The sequence below is a fragment of the Elgaria multicarinata genome, chromosome 7, assembly GCF_023053635.1.
Source record: "Elgaria multicarinata webbii isolate HBS135686 ecotype San Diego chromosome 7, rElgMul1.1.pri, whole genome shotgun sequence".
Taxonomy (NCBI): domain Eukaryota; kingdom Metazoa; phylum Chordata; class Lepidosauria; order Squamata; family Anguidae; genus Elgaria; species Elgaria multicarinata.
In genome coordinates, this window is record NC_086177.1 from 108078760 (window position 1) to 108106396 (window position 27637).

Consider the following 27637-nt stretch of genomic DNA (forward strand, 5'->3'; position numbering starts at 1 on the left):
GTGGAAAGATATTCATGAAAGCTAATGGTGGTACATACCCAAAAATATTCATATATCTAATAGCTGGTAAACACTAAGTTACCAAAATGACATGTGAAATGTGAAAAAAAAAGTGTAATCTAAAATATTTTGCAGACATATACTGCACAACCCCGTTCAAGACAATGGAATACCAACTAGGTGAGTTGTGGCATTTTTTTAAAAAAAATATCTCTCCCGTTTTCATTTCTAGGAAGACTTTAATTTAAAATTCCGTTGCATGGCTGCTTGGTGGAAATCGGTTTTGAGAGAGCAAAGGTCCATTTCCTCTGACACTTATCTCTTAGCACTGATTTAAAAGAATATCATCATCTCTTACTTTAGTGGCCTTGAGGCTTTTCTGGGGGGTGGAAATCCAGCAAAAAATATCCAATATAATTGTTAATTACTTGGAAAGTCAGGCAAGTTTGACCTATGGAGACTTAATTTATGGATTCATCCGGTGTGGGGGGGGGGAGTCAGTATCCGTCACAGCATATTGCCTCAGACACCTTGACAATAGTTTAGAACATGAGCTTCATGAACAAAGAAAACTATCCGTGCAAATGTGTGTTCACCCATAACAAGAAATCCTTAATAAGAGAGCCACTTAGGGAGGTGTTTAAGATGACATATTTCTTTGAATTTTAACATGACTCTCTCTGTGAGTTCATATATTGCCCTCTTTAAGTATCTCACTGCATTAATAACTAAATCTCTCAAATGGCAAAATTTGACAAAAGCCTTAGATTGTTCATAGAAATTATGAATCAAGTTGGGGGTGGAATCATAGGCCAGCTAGTTGTCCTCTTTTACATCTACAAATATCACAAGAAGCCCTCTATTAATTAGCTAGGAACTCTTTGCTGTACAAATCCATCAAATTACAATAGCAAAAGGTAAGTATGCCAAGAATAAGAACTATGCAGCATTTATATACTCCTTTTGAAGATTCAGAGGCACTTCTACATACATTTTCAGTAATCTTCAGAATAACTCTCTAAGGTAGGCCAGTATTATAACTTCAATAAAGCTGATTGAGCGGGGGGTTGGACTTGATGGCCTTATAGGCCCCTTCCAACTCTACTATTCTATGATTCTATGATTGGGGAGTGGGGGATGTTAAGGCTGAGAAATAATGACTCACCCCACCTAATAAGCTAATAGGTGAGGCATGTTTTGAACTGAATGTTTCCCATTTCATATTTTTAGCTCTTTTCCCTAAGCATGCCTGCTGAAACATGTGCTTTGGAGACGGTAATGCTAAAACACAAGGTAAGTAAGAAAAATTGATTAGATTGGTCAGAAGCAGCATAATTATCAGCACCTATGCTTGTTGATGCCAGCTCTATAGTTTTAGCACTAACACATTGCTATCTTCAGGATACAGAATTTTAGAGAGCTTTAAACAGTCAAAGAACAAAAATTCAGAGCCCTGTTGGGTAGGAAATACAAGCTAACCATAGGCCTATGTAGGTGACTTTTTTTCAATTCCCCTTCTTGAAATCATGCAGTCCTCAAGTGAATGATACAGACATACGAAAGAGGGACAGCTTTGCAACCATTATATTACTTATTCAATGTGCATTCGAAATGGGTGTCTCCAAGCAATACTATGAAGGGACGTGATGCATTTGACAATTTTACTCTGCTGTAGAACCACGAAAGCCACAATATTGAATCTGCCAACTCTATAGTCACGCAAACAGTTCTGCTGATTATTATCATATGTCAAGATAGTCACTCATAAGCTTCCCTCTCCATCAACTGGTATTAGTTACACGTGCTGAAAAGGGCTTTTGGCGGTGATGGAAATTTCAAATGACAAGGTTGTGCTGCACTAGATGTGGAGTTCATTAGCATTTCAAATGCCACAGGCAGGCACAAGAATTCATTTTTAAGGTGTTCAGATGTAATTAAAAGCAGTCAAACCATAACCTTCCTTGGTTACGCACAGCAAAACTCCCTAAGCCATGGATAATGATCACAAATATCATCAGATAACGGCAACGGGCCAGTTAGCAAAGCAGAAGGGAGCAGCAGGAATCCATGCTCCTTCCCAGCAGCTTTCCCTGGGGCAAATCCCCATCCCAACCGCTGAACCACAGTTATGATGTTTGTCAGTACTGATAATTGGAGTAAATACTAATCCAGGTTTGCACTAAACTAGGATCTGAGACCTCACCAAAATAATCATTTGGACAGACTGTAGCATGATAGGAATCACTGTAGAATATATGTTCGATATTGTTGTAAAGCTCTAATAACAGAATAGTAGAGGTGGAAGGGGCCCACAAGGCCATCAAGTCCAACCCCCTGCTCAATGCAGGAATCCACCTTGAAGCATCCCTGACAGATGGTTGTCCCGCTGCCTCTTGAATAGTGTGGGAGAGGCCACGACCTCCCTAGGCCATTGGTTCCATTGTCGTACAGTCAGGAAGTTTTTCTTGATGTCCAGCCAGAATCTGGCTTCCTGTAACTTGATTTATCTTTGATTTACCCTCTCTTGCTTCAACTCAGCAATAATTTCCCTTTCCAAACACTAGTTGCCCTGTCCATGAAGTCACTAGAAATATTATATATGTGAAATAATCCTCTAGAAAACCTACCATTTTGTTTGGTTTTAAAAAGATATGGGTAATGCTTCTTCCCTTCCATTAATCTTTGCACAAAACTAAACCAAACACAACACCTCCTTTAGTTGCAGGACAATAACAAAGATGCCCTTTGGTTCAACATTGCTTTTTAAATTAGTATTTTAACTTAAATGTGGCTATGGATATCTTGCAGTAATGAGGGCAGCTAAAATTGCAACAAGGCACTGCTTTTGAAGTCACTCAGTCCCCAAGCAGATAAATATATTATGCAGAAGGTAACAGAAGATCAAAGAAACAAATCCTTGCATCTGCAATATAACTCTTCCCCAATGTCACTACGGTATACAAGTGCTTCTCTTAATGGATTTATATCTGTTCATTTTCTGAAATATTTTCCTATTTAGACCAATCTTTTCAGCAGTGATTTGCCTTCACACTCCTAAAGTTGGTTTCTAGGGCTAAAATGAATATTGCATAAATGGCCCTTCTTTTAAGCAGGTGTTCCAGTGGTCACTTGAGAGGTGACTATGGAAAATGTCCTGGAGCGGAATATATGAAGAACCACCTGTACCCATATGAACAGTCCACATGCTCAGGTCATCATCCAAATGCCCTCCTTCATGTTCCACCTCTTTTAGAGGTTAGTTAGTTGTCACCAGAAGCAGGGCCTTTTTGTTGGCTCTCTCCCTCATATTATGTAACTTCCTCTCAAGAAAGGGTTGGTCTTTTCTCCCTTCCTTTTGGAGACTCTATTGCTTTGATAGTTACGAGATGGCTGAACTGCCTGGATGGTTAAGAGATGTTTTATGGTTCACAAGTATTTCTTGTGCATTATTGGGTTCTTTGCCCTGGGAGAAGGAATGAACTTTCCCTTAGACATGAAGAGAATTCCAGGGCACAGTCCTGAGCTATTGCATCCCTGACCCATCCGTCTGAGGTGGTAGTGATCCACACTGGATAAAAATGCATCACCCAACTTCTACATGCTGACAAGAGGGTCAACTGCTGGCATGAAGAAGATTGGTGTTTCTTCTCATCCTTAAGGGTGGAGGAAGGATAACTGGAGGGTTGACTTTTCTCTGAGGAGCTAAATGAATGGTTCCATTTATTCTTGAAAACACTCAAGAAATGGGTTCTCTTGTTACCTCAAAAGGAAGACTAATGACTGAGCTTATGGCCGTTCTTTTTAGTGGTCAATCAATCCTGTCTCCAGCAGATCACTGAAAGGTAGAATTAGCAGTCTGGGATTGTAAACCAAAGTCTGCATCTCAATGACATAGCCAAATATTCTTTCTGGCCAGGGGTTTTGGATGCCATGGCCCTTGCACTGAACTGTAGAACATCTAAGAATGAATCTGCAAAGAGAGCAGATGTATATGCACTTTTCTTGAGACCATCCTTTAAAGGCTTTGGCGAGGTCTCTGCCCCTGCCCTTTTCTCTGCCCATAGATAAACTGCTATGGAGAAAAAGGAATTGATAGCTGATGGCCTGAAAGCCACAGCACAGGATTTGAAATCCCCGTGGAGCACTGCCTCCATGTTTATATCACATAGATCTGTAGGTTCCCCCCCTCCCATTCAGTTGGAATGGCCACACAGGAAGTGAGTGCTGCAGCTGGAGCATCTACCACAGGGACCTTCAGTACATCTATAGTTTTGCTCAGAAGGGAATAGAGTTTCTTTGCCAGCTAATGGATTGACTTGGGTTTGGAGGGGTCAGCCCACTCTGCTTTGCAGGTCTCCTTGAAGGTATGGGGATTGTCATAGGTTTCATAAGGGCCTGAGGGAAGGCGGTCATATCCCCTTTATCCACCAAGGTGCCTGTGGACTCAGATGGCACAGTCATTGATATATTTTTTTATGGCTGCCTATGTATCTTTATTGCCCTGGGATTGTAGGACTGAAGGGGGGCACATTCTAGTCTCTGACATTGGCCAGGGGACTAAGGACCACTGGGAAGCTGCTTCCTCTGCCTCCCAGGAAGAACATCATGGCAAGAGGGAGACCAGCCTGACTTCACCAATTAGGACAGTAAAGGAGTAGCTGCAGAAAGTTTGCTTCCCCGCTACAAAGAAAACACTGTTCCAATTGACAAGTGCCCTAGGATTGCAGAATGGAAGGGCAGCATGCTTTGACCTCTGCCATAAGACAGGGGACCAAGGATCATTGGGTAGCTGGTCCCCCTGCCTCCTGGGAACAGCATCACAGCAAGTGGAAGACCAGCCTGGCACCATCCATCACCCAGAGACGGAGTTGCTGCAGGGAGCTTGCTCCAAGCCAGAAAGAACATGTATAAGAACTTTGCAACCAAGAATCAGTGCCTGACTTGGATTTCTTTCTCCTCACTCCCAATACTTTCCCCTTTTGTATTGTGTTTTTTAGATAATAAGCCTGAGGGCAAGGACTATCTTATTATTGATCTGTGTAAAGTGTTCCGGGAGAATGTTTTGACTGAAGAAGAAGGTAACAACACTATTGCTATTACAACCGCCACTATTAATAATTAAGAACACCATATCATTATAATTTGGATGGCTTTGGGGCAATGATGGAAGTTTTTTTTTCCAATCCCAATAAGCAGGATTAAGGGGTGGTGGTGGAATTGAAACCTAGATCTCATTCGAAATATGATTGTCAAAAGGGTTGGCTTTGTAAAATAGTCTATTGCATTCCTACTGATACCACTATAAGCATTTCCTGGGTTTCATGATCCGACACCAGGCAGCAATGGCAATATCTATACCTCAAAACCCTCTCACCTTACGTTTCTTCTGAAATGAACACATTTGTGCTAAAATTGAAATGTTGGTTTTATTGATTTCTCCTTCCATCTCCTCCCACCCCATCCCACAAACCAACTCTTTTTAAGCAGACTTCATTGCCAATCTGAGATGATGGGCAATTCTTGTTAAAATAACCAAACCAAGGACAGGATCTGCACATTTAACTAAGATCTCCCTTCCTTCCTTCTTTTCTTCCTTAACAGCGCTTGCAAATTTACCCTTGACTGAGTTTCATTATTTCCCCACAATGTTGAGAGAATTAAAGAATGCTTCAATTTTCAACTATTTGCAGATCGATACTGTAGTTGTCAAATAGCCTGCCTAACAAACGAAACTAACGGATCTTCCATTCTGCTAACAGGAGGCATCTGATGGTTATTCTACTCTTCTTAGGACAGCACTGCCCCAGGCAGACTGGAATAATCCACCACCACTCCAACCTTGAATGGTTGAAAGGTGGAGGAGGCGAAGACCACTGGCTCCTCCAGCACTTTTATTTGTGCAAAAAAGAAAGAAAGGGATTTGTTTACCTGAGCCTTTGGCTGTCAATCTCTGCCTCTGTGATCAAAGCTACTAGCATTTTGCATATGAATGCTCAATATCCCTAATAGTCTCTCAATCTAGCCTAGAAAAACCAGCAACCTAGTCTTGCACCTACTTAGACGGAATATGTTACTTAATTGTGATCTTTGCAGTCTTGCAATTCAGACACCAGGAAGCCATATAATTAGTCTCTTTGCACTTTCTTCCCCTCCCATTCAAAGAGTAATTAACCTTTCCATCATCACACAGGACTAAGCTCCTTCCTTAAGAAATCAATGGCTATTTTCTTCCATTTGTGACCCAGGCTTCACCCATTTCTTTGATGACCACACAATTAAATATGCCACAGTTTCTCAATGGAAAAGATTTAAATACGAATACTATTAGAAACTCTAGAGAAAACTATCAGAATCTGTATTTTCCATTTGAACTTTGGATAGTGATTCGTTAGGAATATATTTAAACCCTAGATAGCACAATGAGTAATTGAATAGAAAAACATTTAGACTTCATATGTGCAGTCATCAAATCAGGAATTTGATAGGCAAGTATCTCCTAGGAAAACAGCTATTCACAAATGTCCAGTTACCATCTGTCTGCTGCAAATGAAAAATTACATTGAACTATTTATATTCTGTTGTCTCGTGATATGTTATGAATCATATTTTATTGTTCTGTCTTCACTGTCCATTCCTGTTCAACCAATATCAATCTTTTCAATAGAATCTCAAACAAAAACATTAAGGAAGCTGCTTATGCTGTGTCAGATCAATGGTCCATCTAGCTCAGTACTGAACTATTCTGACTGGCCATTGCTCCCCTGGGTTTCAAAAAGGAGTCTCCCCTAGCCCTACTTGGAGATGCTGGGGATTGAACCTGGAGCCTTCTTCATGTAAAGCAGGTGCTCTACTACTGAGCTACAGCCCTCCCCCAAGTACATCCCTAGGGCCATATGTATGGTCCATTTACTCAGGATATCCCATAGCACAAGACAGGTCTGTCATGGGCTGAGCCCATGGTTCCTTTAAGAGAACATCTTTTGCTTCATCCAAGGGAGAGGGAGAGGGGTTTCTTTGTGTCTGAAAAGGGAGTAGCAAGTAAAATGCCAAGGCCACGCTGGGTGAGAAGCGCCTGGCATCTGATAATGCCTCCCCGGGCTGGTACCGGGGAGAGAGTAACAAGTTGCAGGTGTGCAATGTCTGGGAGCATTCCCCCTCCCTTCGGGAGAGGTGTGGGTTGCTATGGGGTTTCTATTGGTCAAGGTGGGTCTGGTGACAAGGGGGTCCCAAAAAGGGATAAAAAGCCTAGGCACCCAAGGGTCCGGTCTCTTTCCTGTGGGTGTTAGGAGTCCAGTGTGTGTGTGATGAGTCAGAGCATCTAGACCGGACCGGCTGGATGGCGGAGGCTCCACGTGGTCGCTGAAGGAAAGAGTCTAGTTCGAGTGGCGGGAAGCCGAGTCGAAGTGAGCAACAAAGAGGTTGAGTCACAGAGTTAAATGTTTGTTATGTTTAAGTTTAGGTTTGTATACAAGTGGCCAAGGGACCTTGCCAGAGTTACGGCTGGTGGGTGGTTAAGTGGGGAGAGAGTGTGAATTTAATTGGCTTGAGCATGTAAAGGGTGAGGGTGAGGTATTAGTCCCTGCTGTCCTAAGTGTGTCATTCCTTTGTCCGTGTTTTCCCCCCAAACCTCTTACGTGTTTACCTTAATGTGTGGACCCTTGCAGAAGTGTGTAGTGTGAAGAATAAGTGTTTGGTCCCTATCTCCGGAGTGTGGTGTTGCTTCCTTGAGAACCTAGATGACAAAGGGTTAACAAGCAGCAGTGAAGGGGCGTGTGTCTGGGCTGGCTGAGTCAGACTCCCCCCTTCTCCGGCCAGGGAATCGCTGAGTCAAACCGAGTGGTTCCACCACAAGTTCTTGTCAGCTATACAAATCTATGGTGCGACCCCACTTAGAACATTGTATACTCTTCTGGTTACCACACCTAAAAACGTTATTGTAGAGCTGGAAAAGGTGAAGAAAAGGGGTAACTAAAATGATCAAGGGACTGGAGCATCATCCCTATGAGGGAAGGGTAAAACAGCTAGGATTGTTCAGCTTGGGGAAAAAGGGGGCTAAAGGGAGACATGATAGAGTTGTACAAAATTACGCATGGCATGGAGAATGTGGATAGGGAGACATCTTTCTCCCTCTCTCATAATACTAGCACCCAGGGTCATTCCATGAAGTTGATTGGTTGGAGATTCAGGACAGATAACAGGAAGTACTTCTTCACACAGCGCATAGTTAAACTATGGAATTCCCAACAACAAGATGTAGTGATGGCCACCAATTTGGATGGCTTTAAAAGGCGGTGAGACAAATTCATAGAGAATGAGGCTATCAATGGCTACTAGTCCTGATGGCTATGGACTACCACCAGTATCCGAGGCAGAAAGTCTATATATCCCAGTTGCTGGTATATATACAGTTGCTGTTGCACCAAGTCCTACTTGTGAATTCCTGATCAACAGCTGGCTGGGCACTGTGTGAACAAGAGTGCTGGACTAGATGGACCCTCGGTCTGATGTTCTAAGTGGCTCACGTGTCTCTCTGATACTCTTCCACATTGTGACTGAAGCGCTAGCAACATCTTGAATTGATCATGAGGGCTGGAGATCTAAGGGGTGTTTTTCCCAAGGTGTTTCATTCTGACAACTCTAATGCATTGTATCGTATTGTATAATCCTATTCCTTTATCTGCCTGCTTCTAAACTTTATGACCAGCATCAACATTTCAAGCGGAACCCACTATTAGTCTTTCCTTTGGGAATGTTGATGATCAATTTTGCAGACTTGAAGAGGCCCATTTTAACACTGTCTTAAATTTACTGCAGCACATCTCCAAAACATCAGAAAGGCTATCATTGTATTGACATTCATTCACCATTGATGGGAATATGTAAGGGTATTAATGTCATCCATCCCTTACAGGCACATGTCACAAATGGCAGTGTGATAAGAGTAGGACTTGAACATGGGAAACCTGAGTTTAAACCCCCTGTGAAACTTACTGGGTGGCTTAGAGCAAGTCTCTTTCTCTCCATCTAAATTACCGCATAGAATTGTTGGCAAGATCAGATGCCACCCTGAGTATAAACAATTTGTTTGAAGGTTGGAATACAGAGCCTGTGTGGTGCAGTGACTAGAATGATTGTCTAGAATTGCAGAGATCTGGGTTCAAATCCCTGCTTAGATATGAAACTCACTGGGTGACCTTGAATAAGGTATCAATCAAACCTATTTCCACAGGATTGATGTAGGGGTAAGCAGGATTCACATGTGGCATCCTAAACTCTTTGGAGGAAGGGTGAGATACAAAGGTGACAAAAGATAAATAAATGTAACAGATGTATGTTTGTCTGTACTGATGGCTTTCTATCCCCACGTGTTTCCAATGGAACAGTTTAGAGGTTTTAAATTGAACTACTAATGTGTTGGGCCGACACATCAACCTGAGCAAAAAGAACAAAAACGTCAAATTTTCTATCCATTAAGGAAATAGCTCATTGTTCTAATTGTCCCAAGAGATCTTTGTCACTTCTTTACCAAAGAACACAATTTTGTTTTTTACTATTTATTTATTTATTTATTTATTTATTTATTTATTTATTTCATTTCTATACCGCCCAATAGCCGGAGCTCTCTGGGTGGTTCACAAAAATGCACTACAGTGCATTTAAGGAATTGATATGAAACATCTAGTTCTATCTGTGGACAGCATCTCTGCAAAGGTTGTCTGATCTAGCTAGAAATCCATCTGCATCTTTAGGACAATTATTTCCGAACTAATTACAATGTTGCTGCTGTCTTCCTTCCGAGCGAAAAAGGACAGGCAGTATTAGGAAATACAACAACCAGGATGTAAGAGACTAGCCTTTGATACGGATGAGAAAGAGAGTGCAATTACAGGAAGAAGGATACACTTCTTTGTAACAAGCAGGGCAAAAACTACAGCAAAGAAGGAGCTATAGTGTGAAGATTCCAGAAAAGAAATCGCTTTAGCTATTCTGGCATAAATGAACCATACACTCATCATCACAAAGCACTAGCGTGGGCTTGCAAACAGCTGCCTAAAACAAGCCATTACAGGCAAAGGTTCGGCAATAAAAGGCAGGATGCCATTCTCCATGGCTGACCTACCGTCAAAAGATTTTCCCACAAGAGGTACCAGCTGGCAGGGTATTAGCAACCCAAACAAACTATTAATGTTGTGACTTTATTTTCTTTCAGTGTGGAAGGAAACCAAGGTAGAGCTCTAATAAAGGTTTTACATTCCCAGAAGGGAATATCATTATGTGGCTAATGTCAGAGAAGTAGAATTCAAGAAGGCTGTATCTATACTTAGTTTTCGCAACTGGCTGTATAGAATTCAGGTAAGCTGAAGGAAATGTCCTCTATCTGGACACTCAAGGAAGGCGACCACTTACTGTACAGTTCTGCCTTTCAAGCTGAGCACACAGCCACCATTTTGGTTCACTGGTTTAAATGGGAATATTTTATATTTTAATTATTTCATAAAAATAAGTATTAATTATTTTGAATTTCTTCATTTGATTTGTTATGTAACATAGATGCCTCAAATCTATTTCTTGAATCTCACTGAAATGAAGAAAAATCCAGGAGTATTTCCTCGCCACCAACTTGAATTTTAGGCCATTATCAATGTGGCCATTATCATTATCAATTCCATTATCAATGTGGTCGTTCAATACAATATAATGTGGTACAGTCTTTTTCCAAAATAGGAGCTTCCAAGATACATACTAAAATAGATGGAGCACAAAGACATGTAAAACAAATATATAATGGTGCTACCTAGCACATGGGGAGCAGAATAATAAACATTCCATCTCAGTTTCATAGCACTTCAAATTTGCATTGTCCAGTGTCTGGAGGCTGCTTTGGGGCGGGAACCAATTACTCTGGATGGAGGTTTACAGCTGGTTTTATATGGGGGTGCACTCCCCCTAAAAGATCAAGTAGGTAGTCTTGGAGTCCCCAGGTGGCTGCTGTGTCCAGGAGTGTGTTTAACCAGCTTAGGCTGGTATGGCAGGTACAGCCCTACTTGGTGGACCTCACCTCAGTTATCTATGCACTAGTGACTGGATTATTGTAATGAGCTGTACATGAGGCTGCTTTGAAGACAGTTCAAGTACTTCAGCTGGTGCAGAATGAATGTCTGCCAACCAACTCTAACACCATTAGATATATGATAGATAGTTGCCCCCCCCCACACACACACTTTTAGTGTTTGGGTAAAATTTCCAAGGTTAGGCATGGCATCAGCACCTTGTATGCCGGGGCTGACTGCAACTGACTTTTGTTTGTGTGTAGGATGGGTGCGGGGCTTTTACGTAGCTGGCTGCTATAGAAACAATCTCTGGGCCAGGTGACTGCAGCCACTGTTCTCACTATCCCCAGTGGCTTTGGACCTTGTCCCCAATTTTCATTGGAGGATGGGCCAGAAGTACTTTGGATGATGAACACAGTGGTGGCTGCAGCTACGTGACCAAGAGCTATTCTTTACAACACTAGGCTGAAGAATCAATGGGTTGCTGCAGAAGGCATAGTGAGGACTTCTTGCCCAGGCCTCACCAAACCTAATATGGTGTAAACCCAGTCACCCGTGTCTCTCTCATATACAAATATGCTGCACTGAGGGCTAACGGCTTCTCCTAGCTACCGTATTTCTTCGATTGTAAGATGCCATCGATTGCAAGACGCAGGCTAATTTCAGTACCACCAACAGAAAAAAAACAACCCTAAGACACACCCGCGATTCTAAGACGCACCCCGTTTTTAGAGATGTTTATATGGGGGAAAAAGTGCGTCTTAGAATTGAAGAAATACGGTAATTCTAAACCATCCTTGTAACTATCCCTAATACTGAATCAGAAGTCATCTGCGCTCTCACTACCAAGTGGCGTACATGATAAGATTTTCTGCAGGAAACTGATTTAAATGTAGCCAAAATGTATTAGAACAAAAATGAACTTCAACATTGCAGCAAGTTAATTAAATGGACATAATATTATCTAATAACACACTTATAGAAACCACTGTAAAATATTTCCTATACCCATAAGGATTTTAGAGAATATTCAAATATAAAATCACCTCCTTTATGAAAGATAGTTTCAAAATTAGTGTTATGGTTTGACAACAAAAGCATCTTGTTCATCTTTAGCTTTTAAGACCATTCATTCTTCAATTCATTTATAATATTACCTTGTATTTTGGTTATACTGACATTCTGCTAATGAAAGTTATAAATTTTAAAGCAACATGTCAGAGTAGATAGAGGCTTCTAAAGACAAGTTAAATTCTTTATTAAAAATTAAATTACTTTTTCTCAAAGTGTAGAACATTGGGGAAGGGTAGTGTAGAATTCTTATTAAAAGAATGACCAACCATCACAGTTACGTCTGTAAAATCCCATTTCAATTTTGTTCTGCACGTACGCGCGCATAATCCAAATGCTTGCACAGAGTTTTAAACTGCTAGGTGATCCAATGAAAGCCATTTTTATCTATCGCTAACTTTTCTCATCCATTCCAAATATTGATGGGCAGCAGGTGGAAAAGACAGTCATTATTCACATTTCTCCTCGCTATTCAAATTTAAGGCATGATCCATTTCACTCCATGGGCCAAAGCACCCCGTAGGACTCTTCATGCCTTAATCATGACTAAGGATTCATTTGGGTGGAGAAGGCATGCCTAGACCCTTCCCCGCCCAAATGAATCCCTCTACCATGGTAAAGACTTATATCAGCACTGATCCCACCAAGTTAAAACTAACTGGGATTTGTTATTAATGAGTGTGACAACTCCTGTAATCTGCTATTGCTCAGCATAGTCCCGTAGAGCATCTATTAAGTTGCATCATGCTGGAAACTCCGAATTGGCCACTAATAATTCTCTATTAAACATCTGCATGCTAAGCTCTTTTCCAAAACAATAATGGCCCACCTGGTTGGAATCAATTGGCTCTTTTGAGCTGTACAAAATTATGCATGGTATGGAGAATGTGGACAGGGAGACATTTTTCTCCCTCTCTCAAAATACTAGAACCCGGGATCATCCCATGAAACTGATTGGTGGGAGATCCAGGACAAATAAAAGGAAGTCCTTCTTTACACAGCACATAGTTAAGTTATGGAACTCACTACCATAAAATGTAGTGATGGCCACCAATCTGGATGGCTTCAAAAGGGGGTTGGATAAATTCCTGGAGACAAAGGCTATCAATGGCTAATAGCCCTGATGGTTGTGTGCTATCTCCAGTATTCAAGACAATAAGCCTGTGTGCACCAGTTGCTGGGGAACATGGGTGGGAGGGTGCTGTTGCACCATGTCGTGCTTGTTCATCCCTGGCTGATGGCTGGTTGGCCACTGTGTGAACAGAGTGCTGGACTAGATGGACCCTTGGTCTGATCCAGCAGGGCTCTTCTTATGTTCTTAAGTTTTGAATTGTTAAGAAGATGCATTGAGTCACTAAGTAATTTTCTGATTTGCTTGCTCAACCCTATCGGTTCAAATAGGCAGTCTCTGTTAAGAGGCTGGCTTCACTAATCTCAGATTCTCATACAAGTAAGTCTTCGTTCTTCCTGTCTTACTAATAATATCTAATCAAGAGGCCAAAGATGCTCTCTCTCTGACCTCGCTCTCTGCAAGGAACACTATTGCCCCGCTCATGCTCTTCGCTCCTCTGATGCCATGTTTCTCGCCTGCCCAAGGGCCTCTACTTCCCTTGCTCGGCTCCGTCCATTTTCTTCTGCTGCCCCTTACGCCTGGAACGCTCTTCCAGAACATTTGAGAACTACAAGTTCAATCGCAGCTTTTAAAGCTCAACTAAAAACTTTTCTTTTTCCTAAAGCTTTTAAAACTTGGTTTTGTTCTGACTTTATACTGTTAGTTTTACCCTACCCAGTGCCTGCTTACCCTACCCTGTGCCTGTTTGCATTCTCTTCCCCTCCTTATTGTTTTACTATGATTTTATTAGATTGTAAGCCTATGTGGCAGAGTCTTGCTATTTACTGTTTTACTCTGTACAGCACCATGTACACTGATGGTGCTATATAAATAAATAAATAATAATAATAATAATATGTTCTAAAACCCAAAGCTCTACTCAAGTAGACAGCATGCCACTAGCTATGTTAGATTGACATAAGATTGATTTTTATTTGGAATCCTGTGTGTTGGATTGTTGCCTTTCCTTTTTGTTCCTGCTGTACTCTTTCCCAAATAAACTGCTTTTATATATCTCGACATTTGGCTGTATTGTTGGAGTAGGAAATTTTTCATTGTAAAGCTATCCCTTGCAATCTTTTCCCAGGCATTTAGCAATATGTGATGAGCTTCCTCAATCCTGGATCTGTTTTTATAGTTGGTTATAAAGTTGTTTATAGTTGTTTTTAGATGTACGTTTCTGTGAATGTTGCATGTTTTTGTGGTTTAAAATTTTATATACTGTTTTTAATGGTTTAAACTTATGTAAAGTGACTATGGGGCAGTATAGAAATAATAATAATAATAATAATAATAATAATAATAATAATAATAATAATATCATCATCCTCTTAGGATTTGTTAAATTTTTGAGTTTTGGGAAAGTAAATCAAAAGCACCTTCAGTTTTTTATTTCTTCCCAGAGCTGGGTTGAATGGATGTCCTTGGAAGGAGGGCTTAGACCTTTCCAAGCTGGACATTGTTGAAAGGTATGTTGAAACATACAGCCAGACTCATGGCAGCCAACTATAATTTTTTTGGGGGGAGAACTCTTGTAAATAAGGGATCCACCAGCTGGGGAAAGTCATCCGCCCTGCCAGATCCATAACAAACAAACAGGATTTGAAATTGGTTTCAAAATCTTGGTTAACAGAAATCCAGATTAGTCTTAACTATGCTTAAGGTTGGGAATTTGCCTGAGAAAGGAGTGTGGACATGACCACATGGCCCATTCCCAATCCCTCCACACATGGTTTAGGAATCAGTTTTTATGTACAAACTGGGGCCATGTCTTTGCAAACTCTTGTAAATTGCACTTTGACAGTACAAACATTCTCGATGGGTTTCAGACCACACAAATATACAGTGTGGTTACCATCTGGGAAAAGCTACTTCGCTCCTGCTCAAGTGATACACTTCTTATGTCAAATACACATTTTTCCGTCAAGCACTTAGTCTAAGTGCTGGATTTTAAGCTTCCAACAAGGTTTTCAAATTATGACCCAAACAACTTTTTGAGAAATGATATATTTGATGTTTCTTAAGCATACACTTGCAGAGCTCATCTATCTCAGCACCTTTCAGGACGTCAAAATCCTAATGCATAAGAGTAAGCATTACAACTATCAAAGCTAATCATACATTTGTGAATCATTGAAAGAGATTCCTATGACCATTTACGATCATCTGAAAATTATGACATCTGTAACAAACCCCAGTATACCCATACTAAAATATTTTCTGACCTTTTATTGAGGTCTCTTTCAAGCTGTTCTGTCCTGCAAGACTGATGGTCACCAACATCATGTAATCATGTATCACCACATTCACATTTATCATTGCACAAGTGACATGGCTGCAGTAATTAGACCTGAGCAGTTCTTTAAAGAGATACAGGAAATGGAAGTATATCACAAAATAACCCCCCTGCAATCCTGATTACCTCCCTCTCATATTTCCAATTATCTCATTAATGCATCTCTACCCTTGGTAAGAGATCTTCTCTTCAACCCCCTGTCCTGATCTAAATGATTGCTCATTATATTATACAAGATAGCCAGTATAAAGGAAAGATGGGGAAAACTTCAAAGACAAAGTATAGTTCAGAACAGTAAGAGGTCTATTATAACCTACTTATTTTTATTAGTGCTGGAGTTTTATTGTCTAATGTGGAGGTAATAAGTATGTTATTTAAGCCAAAAATACTGAAGAGATAAAGCTAACATACAGAGATGAATTCATTATTGATGCCATTCTAGATGTAATCATGTCAGTACCATTATTAGAGTCTGTTTCATTTTATTACAGCACAGAGCAGCTTCACCTTTACCTTTTCACCTACGTGTTGCTATCAGACTGTTGCTATAGCCCCTTCATTCGCTTTATTTCACCTTTCGATAGTTCTGGAATAGTGCAGTTATTTAAAGACCAGCTATAGAAGAAAACAAAGGCCTGTCATAGAGTCATCATAACCTACTCCCCCACCAATGAAACTGGGTCCTTGCATTTAATCCAGCAGCCACCGCCAATTAAAAACACTTAAAACTCCCAGACTTGTGAGAGAATTGTGAGAAAATAGAGACATGGAATTTATGTTTATAAACACAAGTAAAAATGAATATTGCATGTTACTGGAAAACCACCACGCTTGTACCAGTGGTAGACCAGAATGTGGGATGCTGTAGAATGATTAAAGCTCTCTGAAAGCATGTCATAAAGAGCAGTATAACGACAATGTTGATTCGTATTGCCATTCACTCCATGACAATTTGGATTTTTTGTCTAAAGGAAGAATCACAAGAACTTTGGTCTTGACTCATGATGTTATTCTACCTTGTTTTATCTTTCTTTGGTTTTACATTTCATTCACAATACTTACGCGGCTTGGGACCACAATACCTGATGGAATGTCTCTCCCGACATGAACCTACCCGTACACTGCGCTCAACATCCAAGGTCCTCCTCCAGGTGCCTACTCCGAGGGAAGCTCAGAGGACGGCAACAAGAGAGAGTGCCTTTTCTGTGGTGGCCCCCAATTGTGGAACAATCTCTCTGACGAGGTCCGCCTGGCGCCGACACTGTTATCTTTTCAGCGCCAGGTCAAGACTTTTCTCTTCGCCCAGGCATTTAGCAATATGTAATTAGCCTGGGTTTGGTTTGGTATGTTTTTGTGGTTTAAAATTTTTGTATATTGATTTTAAGTGTTTTTATCCTATGTAAATTGCCCAGAGCACTTAGGCTATGGGGCGGTATACAAATATAATAAATAATAATTATTAAGCCGTTCTAGTTGGTTAGAAGATTTTCCCATGCTCGCCATAGCCTCTGTGAGTAGCAAGTCTTCTTTATTGACATTCCATTTTCTTCTATGCTTCAGTGAGAAAGCACACACCTGTGTTCTCCCTTGCTCTCACCTAGACATTACCCTTTATATAGACTGTTACTCAGCTCAGTGATTGCATTGTTTAACCCCGCCAATCATTCAGCAGGGCTCAGCTTGTGAAAACACAGCTTTACAAAAAAAACCCACAAAAATCCAAGGAAACCATTCTAAGCATGCTAGTGTTAAAGATGACATAACTGAAACAATCTTCATGATGACGGGCACATTCCCTTACTGAACATGCATTTTCCTCTTGCCTTACTTCTATTTTTAGACAACTCTCCAACTATCTCTGATGGCTTTCACTATTAATTTGCTTGTTTGCCTTCTGTTTACTTGGATTTGGCTTCAGTTCCATTACAACAGCCGTAACAAGAAGCAGCGACAATGGGAATTCAGCATACGGTCCAAAACATTGTGTAACCTTTGACAAAGCCTTAATCCAAATTATTTACTTTTGCTTGCATGAGATCTGCAGAGCACCCATTCCCAATTTCAGACAAATACAGCTGGAGTATTGAGGTATCAAAATCTGAATGCAGAAATTCATCTAGAGAGCCAGTGTGGTGTAGTGGCTAAGGTGTTGGACTGGGAGTTGAGAGATCCGAGTTCTAGTCCCCACTCGGGCATGGAAACCCACAGGGTGACTTTGGGCCAGTCACAGGCCCTTTCTGCACCCAAGGATTATCCCAGGAAAATGGAAGGATCACCCCTGCCTGCTCCCGGGATCCCCTGTGTGTCAATTGGATGCACAGGGATGGTCCCGGGTTAAATGGCTGGTGTAGACATGCCCACAGACTCTCTGCCCATCCTACCTCACAGGGTTGTTGTTGTTGTTGTGATGATAAAATGGAGAGGAGGAGGAATATGTACACCACCTTGGGTTCCTTGGAGGAAAAAAGTAGGGATATAAATGAAATAAATAAAGTAAATAAATAAACAGGGAGCTATTCTTATAGGTCCATCCCATCTTTACTTAAAAAATTGAATAAACATGCATATTTGGACTGCCACGTAAGTAATGAAGCACTCAGCTTCACAACAGTCTATGAATATAAAGTATCATTTCAGTTGTTTGAAAGTGTTAACCAAATTTGATCACCTTTTTTCCTCTCCTGGGAGGAAAGAAGTTAGTATGGAAAACAAAAGTGTTAGTATGTAGCATCTAACACACTGATGGTGCTAAAATGGTAGTAGGTGTTAAAAGCAGGTATTTCTGTAGGGTTTGCTCTTTCACAGTTTTACAAAATAAAGTGTAGTCTTGATGCATTCTCAGGGGAGAATGGTTTCTTCATTGTTTTTTAAACTGAGCGATGTACTATATTGTTTTTTTTTTAAGTGCTTCATCCAAAATCTTCAAATGATTCAGCAGCACCACTGGAATTCAAGGATTTGACATTCCCTCTCCTCTTTCTCAGTCTGTCAAAAGAAACACAACCTCCTTTGCAAAGACCAAAACCATCATTTCAGTTGATTTTGGCTGGGAAACAGAACTTTTCTCTTTCACACTTAGCATTGCAGCATGCAAAATGATGCATATAGCTTTTGCTAGGCACAAAATCCCCTGAAATAGCTGAAATGATTTTTGATTTTCAGTCCAACAGATTAAAATTACATGGCAAACAAACAGTAGGAACAGAAAATGATATTCCTCAAAATATGTTCTATGTGATTTCTTCTCTAGGTCATGAAGAAAGCAGAAGGGGCACAATCCACCAGAATGTTCTCTTGTGTATGCTTCATTGGAATGAACAGAAGGTACATAAAATCTTGGCGATTTCTCATTAATAAATTGTGTTTCATTATATGTTTTCAGTTTTTTTAAAAAAAAAATAGTGTTCCAAAACTGTCCTTGCATGGATTTGCTCCCGTATACTCTCAACAGATTTGCATTTATTTATTTATTTTTAATTCTCAACTCCCTTTCCAAAAAAACAAGCCAAGAAAATGTACAAGAAAAAAAATAAAAGGAAACAGGCAAAAACAGAGTATAAAAACAACTCGTTCACAGCTTGAAAGACACAAGAACATTTTCAGCTGCCTTCTAAGGGCAGGCAGAGTCTATCTCAGGCAGGTCTCACTTAGAAAAGAATCCCAGAGGTGGGTCTATCTTTGACAATACTGATAACTTCTTTGGGGAGGACAGGAGGGCTTTGATTCAGTCACTCACCTCCAATCAAATGGCCGGCACTGTCAAAGCTGATTATCTGCAAGAGCCAGCAAACATCCACCCAATACAATTTAGGTATCCATGGAAACAGCCCAAGGTACGGAATGAAGGAATCCTGCAGGAAGAACCACCTGCAAAGCGTTAATGTACGCTCAAGGGGGCTGTCTTGGAAGCCTGTGCTGGTGTGCAAATGATGAGTGATAGCCTGTTTCTGTGTGTAAATCATTCTTGTTGGATGGAGAATTTATAACATGGTCACTTATATAGTAAAGTGTCTGAGCATATCGCCAAGGTAAACAAAAACACACAGTTGCACACAGAGATTTCTGGATAGCTCAAACAGCCTCATGATTATGAGAACAACTATTATTTTATTTATTTATTTTATTTATTACATTTTTATACCGCCCAATAGCCGAAGCTCTCTGGGCGGTTAACAAAAATTAAAACCACGAAGAGCATAAAAACAGCCAACTAGTAAGACCTTGGTTCAAATCTTGGCTCAGCCCTTCATTTGATGGTCTCAGCCAGCCGCTATTGTTTGAGCTCAGTCCCCTGACTGTAAGGTGGGGGATCGTAGTACTGCCTTATAAGCATTACTGAGATGGTGTATGACGCCTTCGCACATTTCCTATCTAAATACTAGGTATTAAGATGATTGTTATGGGGTTAAAAAGTTTGGGCATTAGGTAGGAACTCAGACTGCCAATGCCTCAAAGGCTTGCTACCACCCCATTTAAGTCCTTTCTTCAAACCAGTTTGTTTCTTGATCATTCAGCACAACGCACAGCGTGAGAAACTACCCAGGCTTGGTATAACATGGGATATAACTGTGCAGTGACCAAAGCAATAAAACAATTCATTGCTCAATTGCACAAAGTAGATATTTTGAAAACACATTTGTAGAGCCAAATCCATTTTTTCCCCAACTAGCATAAAAATAAAAATAGACTGAAAAATATATACACATTCACATGTGTAGGTGGGATTTCATGATTTAGTTGCTTTCACATACATAAATACGAATAAGCTGAAATAGCATTGTAATGGATTTATCTTGCAACTGATTTATAGCCCACTGGTAGAAAAGGACATATCATGAAGTTAAACATTTCCATAAGCAGTAAACAGTATGAAAAATGAATAAGGTTGATCAGTAGATATAAGCTTCCTGGAAGGTAGGAGAGTTTGGAGGATTCTATCTAATGGATGTGATGCTCCAGAGCTCCAGAATGAAACAGAAAAGAGCAGGTGTTGTACAATTTCTCACACATGCACACGTGCAGGTATCAATATTTGACACAGATGCTACTCATTTGATGCCACCAAGTACATAATACCTTGTATTCTAGAGAGCCCATGCACTGCATGTGTTGTACAAAGCAGCAAAGTATTTGCCTTTATGAATTTTAATATTAATGCATTAAATAGCCCACTTCAGACAAAAGATCTTGTGAGCTAATTTACATATCTATGCCAATATTGTTTAAAGAGGAAACAGGAATACTAATGCTTTCCCCCAGGCTGGTATCCAATGATTACAGTGAAAGATGAAGGGCAGATATTTAGAAACCATTTCCATTTAGGCTATTGGATTAATGCAGATGTTATATTATATTTACACACTTTTAAAAAAGAATTGCTTCACAGTATTTGGAAGAAAACACTACTGGTGAAAATTAAACAAGGCGATTCTGAATGTCTATTCATTTAAATGTGGAAAGGTCATATTTTATCTGGTTGAACTTTTATATTGTATTTTATATTATGGCTTTATACTGTTGTTTTATACTTTGAATGTTTTAATTTTTTGTGAACCGCCCAGAGAGCTCTGGCTATTGGGCGGTATAAAAATGTAATAAATAAATAAATAAATATAATAGGTTTAAAAGCATAACAAACTAGAGCAAACTAGGCAAGCTAGAAAGCAAAAAAATGTTTTAAAACTGTTTAGCACTAAGGTAGCTGCCGTTGGCACAACGACAGTGCTAATGGCACTATTGCGTCTCTTTTTACTTCTCTTTGATGAACTTGTAACGTGACCTTTTGCCACACGTAACTGTCAAGGTAAGAGTTTGTTCTGGTATCAACATGTGGCACTGGGGGTTCCATGGTGCAATCTGCAGACTCCTCTTGCAACACCAGCTTCTGAGTTTACATAAGCACGTTACCAGGGCTCCCAGTGCAAGGACTGCTGGTATACGGGGCGAGGGAGCCAGAGGACTCAGGAGCTTATCTAACCTTTTGTGGTGAGCGTGTGGTTAAGGAAAACTTAACCACAAAAGGGTTAACAGAGTCGTCTGCTAATGTTCCGCATGTGGTTAGTGTTAACCACAGCTGAACATGGTTATGCAAACCACAAAGCCCTGAGTGTTGTCTGAATGGGGCCTATATGTTGAGTGGCTCTCTACTGACCCTCTGTGATGGTAGACTGACCTTCCTCTGTGCATTTGCCCCAGTGCTCTATCCAACTGCTGGGCCAATTTTTTTCCAGAATTCACACTTCAGTTCTTTGTGTGCTAAGCTGCCAGTCACTAACTAGCACTGACATTTTGTGTTGAGAGCAGTTATGCCAATTAGACTTTTCTTTTCTTCACCTTTTCACAGAGTGCAGAACTGCAGACTTCCTCAACACACTTAAAATAATTCACAAGTTGCTCACCCACCCCCCTCCCCGCACTCCCAACAAACTTCTTTGAAGAACGTGGATTGAGACGGCTTCAGCATGAGACTGGACTGGAAGAAAAGAAAGACGGTTTCTATTTGGATTCATGGTGCTATCTATGGCCTGCTAAGATGGAAACACGAGAGGGAGAGAGAGAGAGAGAAGATGAGCTTATTTAAACCGCAGAGATGAAGCGAGAGTTTGCTGAAGGATTGGGGCTGCTTCTCTGGTGACCTTCCTCTGGCAGCAAAGACTTTTTATAGAGACTGGCTCATAAGCTGGCGCGTTATGTCCATTATAAATACAGTGCAGTTGGTTTAACTGGTGGTTTTTATTGATTGTTACCGCTCTGCTTTAACTGCCTTGTTTATGTTCTTTTACTTTTCAGTGCTGTTTTACTGAATTGATTGAATGTGCATTCGCTATTGGAACATATGCACGGTCATGTACATGTTTTGCGTTTGAATTGTAGGATTCTATCCAGGTAGGTTAGAGTTAATGTAATGTTGGTGTGTGAGCAATAGGTGGGAAAACAAGCCAGGCTTCACATCTGAAGGCTGGGGGTAAATTTCTCTTTGCCTGTGTGTATTTCACATTAGGATACAAGGGAAGAAATGCCTTAATTGCCTTTTAATAAGGTAACACCTAGCTAGTATGAGGTTTGCCTGGCCACTAGTGCCCCCATATCTTCTCTCATTCCTGCCTAGAAAAATGTATTAATTATATTATTTAATGTATTTCTTATTCTCTCTTTCCTCCATGGAAGCTTAGGGCAGGCAGCATTGAGGGGATTTCCTACCCGCCCCTTTATCTTTCCAGCCACCCTGCTAAGAGATAGGTTAGACTGACTGCCCCTAGGGTCACCCAGGATCTCTTCTAGATCTTTCCAGAGTGCAGGACACGGAATAATGGGCTCAAGTTAAAGGAAGCCAGATTCCAGCTGGACATCAGGAAAAACTTCCTGACTGTTAGAGCAGTACGACAATGGAATCAGTTACCTAGGGCAGTTGCGGGCTCTCCCATACTAGAGGCATTCAATAGGCAGCTGGACAACCATCTGTCTGGGATGCTTTAAGGTAGATTCCTGCATTGAGCAGGGGGTTGGACTCGATGGCCTTGTAGCCCCCTTCCAACTCTACTATTCTATGATTCTATGAAGCTTCATGTCTAGGTGGGACTGAACTCATGCATTCCTTGCCCTAGTTCTGATACCTTAACCACTACACCACAGTGGTTCTTATTTAATTAAGTAAGACACACAGCACTACATCGTCTTTGTAGACAGTGTTGTCCTTATCCCTCTCTCCTGCCAGGGCCAGCCAGTGAAGCAGAGCCAGAACTGGGGTAGGTGGGGAAGGCTGAAGGCAATGATGGGATTACACAGCATGCATCTCATTTAGCTAAACATTACTGCAGACATACGGCGGTTAGGCCTGGCCCAGGGTGGTGTGTGTGTGTGGAATAAAAGAAATGGATTTGACAAACAAAATAATGCACCTCTACAAAGTAAACTGGCAATACTAGTATTTCTAATATCATACATAGTATTCATATAGCATATCTAAAGCACTCATGGCACTTCACGTCTGTCTGTCAGCAATCTTTATAACAACTGGATAAGCTGGGTAAGCCAAGGTTAGTGTTATTATCCTGATACTCGAGATGGGGTACAGAGGGTAAGAGAAAAATGGCTTGCTGAAGTCTACCTAATGAATTTTACAAAAACTCATCACTGGGGGGGAAAGGGGGGGAGGTGTCTTCATAGCATACATTAGGAAACAAAGATCAGTTGCTGAGAATATTTCAGTGTTGTGCTTTAATGTTATTTTTGCTGGTTTCTGGTATAATCATGTAATAACCTCACCAACTCCAGTTATCATTCAGTGTGTCTTGTTACATCCTGAAGGGAGGAAAAATCATCTTCCACTTGTCAAAAATAGCCCCGTTTGATATGCAGCAGATGCTGCTTTTCTAGATGGACTAAAGTAGTAAACTGTTATTTCTGCCAGCCTTATCTAAATAAATCTGTGTTACCCGGGAGGGGGGGATTTAAATTTCCCTTGTTAATCATGTATTTATTACAACCAGAGGTATGTGATGCAAACAGACTATGCTTAGGTTCCTTGCGAGATTTGACTTCCTCATCCTATAAGTCGGTTTTTTAATGGATTTCCATTACTCTTTTAATTCCATCACGGCTCCCCTTTAAAATTAATCAAGGGACCGTTCATACAACAGGTAGATTATTATTATTATTATTATTTATTTATATAGCACCATCAATGTACATGGTGCTGTACAGATTACACAGTAAATAGCAAGACCCTGCCGCATAGGCTTACAATCTAGTAAAGTTGTAGTAAACAATAAGGAGGGAAAGAGAATGCAAACAGGCACAGGGAAGTGTAAACAGGCACCGGGTAGGGTGAAGCTGACAGTATAGGGTCAGAACAAACTCAATATTTAAAAGCTATAGGGAAAAGAAAAGTTTTTAGCTGAGTTTTAAAAGCTGTGATTGAGTTTGTAGCAAATACAGAACCACCAAAGCCAGCCTCCTGAAAACAGACTGAAGTCTGGGGTGGAATGTGATTTGTTTGAAGGTATTCTCCTAAAAGGCAAGCCAGAGAGTGAGAGAAGCTGTATTTAGGGATAGACAAAGGGAGGAAGGTGCAGCTGACCACAGCAATTCAGCTTAAAAAGTGGTGAAAACTGAAGATGGGGGCCTGTCTTGGGAGTACTGGGCACAGGCACAGAGCTCATGGGATGGAGGGAATCCAACAGTGGGCCGTAGGGTAATATTGGACCTGTGTCCTGCTTGTGAGTTTCTGGTCAACAGATGGTTGGCCACTATGTGAACAGAGAGCTGGACTAGATGGACCCTTGGTCTGATCCAGCACGGCTCTTCTGATGCTATGAGTCACTGCCAAGGAATGATCTCAGTGCCATCCATCCACCCAGGCCCCTAAATACATAGAACATTTTCAAAACAGTATTTAGCTAAGTGATCCTCTAACTCTCATTACCTGAGAGCTAGTAGGGCAGGCTCAACCTGCCGGAGAGGCTGAGATGGCGCTGGTACCACAGACAGAAATCTGGAGCTAGTACCAGTGTTTCTGCGACCAAAGGGTGCAGTAGGATATAGGAGGCTGGAAGGAATTCCCCTGGAGGCAGACAGCAAAAGGCAGCAGAGAGGAAGGGGAACACGTTGGAGGTTGCCTCCCTCAGGAACAAGGTTCCCAGATAAAGGGGAGAGCAGCAAGCCTTGAAAGAATAAAGCCACTGTGGCATAGGATTGCCGGATCACCGTGGATCACCGGATGAAGAGAATTCTGGTCTGTGGTGTCTGTATCCTAGCTGACCAGCGAATAAGGAACTGATGACTGACCCTGGCATAGTTCTCAATTTGGACCTTGGAGCAATGATAAATTGGTTGGGGAGGGGCCTTGAGCTTAGCTTGCACGCAGATACATACATTCATCTCCCACACAGCAACATTTCTCCAGAAGAGCTCAAATATGCTGATGTACTTCCCAGCAGCTATTTACTGGATATATTAAACAGGATATATTTATGCTCTCATACCTTTCAGAGATGAAGACATTTTGGGAATAGTCTGTTTTTCATTGTATTGCTTATTCATAGCTTATTCTTGCATCATGCTAATGTTATTGAAATATCTGAAACCGGTATTGGCTATCCAGCTATTGGCCAAAGTTATTGGATGCCCGTGTTACTATTATATTTTGACACCAAAAAAAAATCAACGGTCTTGTTGAGATCCCTAAGAATAATACCTTGCAAGTTGCACCCAGCAGTGGACTTCCAGACAGGGCTGAGCAACTCCTTTTAAAAAAACAAGCATGGTAGCTCCAGAAGAAAAACCCTGATGATATGTCTGTAATAAAAATAGTATATTTGGTAAAATTATAACAATGGGCAAATTCACTGGGGACTACAAGAGATGGACAAGACACAGACAGAGAGGAGTGTCCAGGGGGTCGAGAAATGTTTACTGGATCTCCAGGCAGCACTGGAGATGCAGATAAAGTGGGGTACCGTGGCTCAAGACTTGCAGTCTTTAGTGAAGACGTGGACTTTGAGGAGGGAACGGGAAAAGCTGGAAGTATAAAGAGGGGAAGGACCATCCATGGAGAGGCATCCATGGAAGGACCATCCATGGAGAGGCATCCATGGAAGGACCATCCATGGAGAGGCATCCATGGAGAGGCATCCATGGAAGGACCATCCATGGAAGGACCATCCATGGAGAGGCAACTGCATGACAAGACAGAAGTGGTGGGTAGGAAATGGGCACAGGAAGGACTGACTCCAGAGGATAGCAAGGTTGGTCATTTGCAGGGATGTGGAGTCCAGTGTTATCATTTCCACTTTGCCCAAAGTATCCAAGACAATCAAGTGCAACCTTAGAGAATTCTCAGATTGCATGTCCTGCCTTTTCCAGTTTATGGAGCGGGTGGGTGGAATAGACACTGAGGGTGCCAAGACAACCCTCAGTGAGGATAAAATGGTGAGGGTAAGGATTATGTACGCTGCCTGGGTTCTTTGGAGGAAAAAAGGTGGGATATAAATGCAATAATAAATAAAATTAAAAAATACCCACCCCAAATCCTGGAGCCAGCACTGAATGTGTACAGAACAGGATATAAGGGGAAATATCTCCGCCTCATGCAGCTTTCAGAGACAATCCCACACAGGAATGTTGTGATATTTACTCTTTAGTTTTTATAAAATGATTGAAGGACATTCATTTGTGGATCATTTATTGAAAAGTGATGCATCCCCCACCCACCCAGAGTCCAGCAGATGCACGGTTCTCTTTAATTTGACATCCCCCCTTTTTTTTAATGTATAAGAAATGTGAAAATATTGACGTGTCTTTTTTGCCATGACGACTTCTTAGGTTTAGCTGTCAGTGCTGCTCACCATCTCTCGCCAAACAACTCAAGGGCCCAAGCCCCTTGATTCCGCACGAGTTTACGTTTCTGCTAAAAATAACCAGCTGGAAAGAAAACATTTCAGGAGTTTGTTTGGTTTTTCATTTGACAGCAGCTGGAAAACACTCTCAGTTGCCAAGAGAGACTCTAATGTGTATTAATTTAGGTACAGATTTGGGAAGAGAGGCAGCTTGCAGTCCACTTGGAGCTGTTTCATCCCACTGCAGCCAGTGAGCAATCTCACATTCTGTGCAAGTAACACTCCCAATACCCTGCCTGCTGATTAAGAAAATTAAATGCACCACAGAAATCAAGTTCTACACACTTTTCATTGGTGATTCTTTTTGTAGCCATGTCAACAACAGGCTGGTGGCCCATTTAATAGCCAATTTCTCCACTGGACTGTGTGAATCATCGCAAGGCAGCCACATTTCAAGAAAGGCACCTAACAGAAGCAAAGATGTGTCCTTAAAGGCAACAACCTGACAGTCTCACATGGAACCTGCTCGAAACTATGCTCACCCAGCACAACTTCATTCTCCCTCATCCCTGTTGTTATCGGCAAGACATATGGATGTACATAGTTACAGCCTTGCAAAGCCAGAGATTTTAATTAAGCTGACAGAACCCAGGACCTCTCTTTTTCTTCCCTCAATTTCACAATTGCACATTAAAAACTATCCTTGATCATCTCATGCAGCTTGAATTGGTGATTAGGGATAAAGATTTTTTTTATTCTTCCAATATTATTT

At 41.1% G+C, this 27637-nt stretch overlaps 2 protein-coding genes across 2 annotated transcripts in view; both read right to left on the bottom strand.

Moving 5' to 3' along the window:
* Window positions 1–17934, bottom strand: part of LOC134401988 (MAP kinase-interacting serine/threonine-protein kinase 1-like) — a 758389-nt gene extending 740455 nt beyond the window's left edge. Inside the window, exon 1 of the mRNA XM_063131352.1 lies at window positions 17911–17934. The gene's annotated coding sequence lies outside the window, so the exon portion shown is untranslated. The remainder of the gene's footprint in view (window positions 1–17910) is intronic.
* TRAPPC9 (trafficking protein particle complex subunit 9) overlaps window positions 1–27637 on the bottom strand; it is a 352653-nt gene that overhangs the window by 32193 nt on the left and 292823 nt on the right. The gene's annotated exons all lie outside the window — the stretch shown is intronic.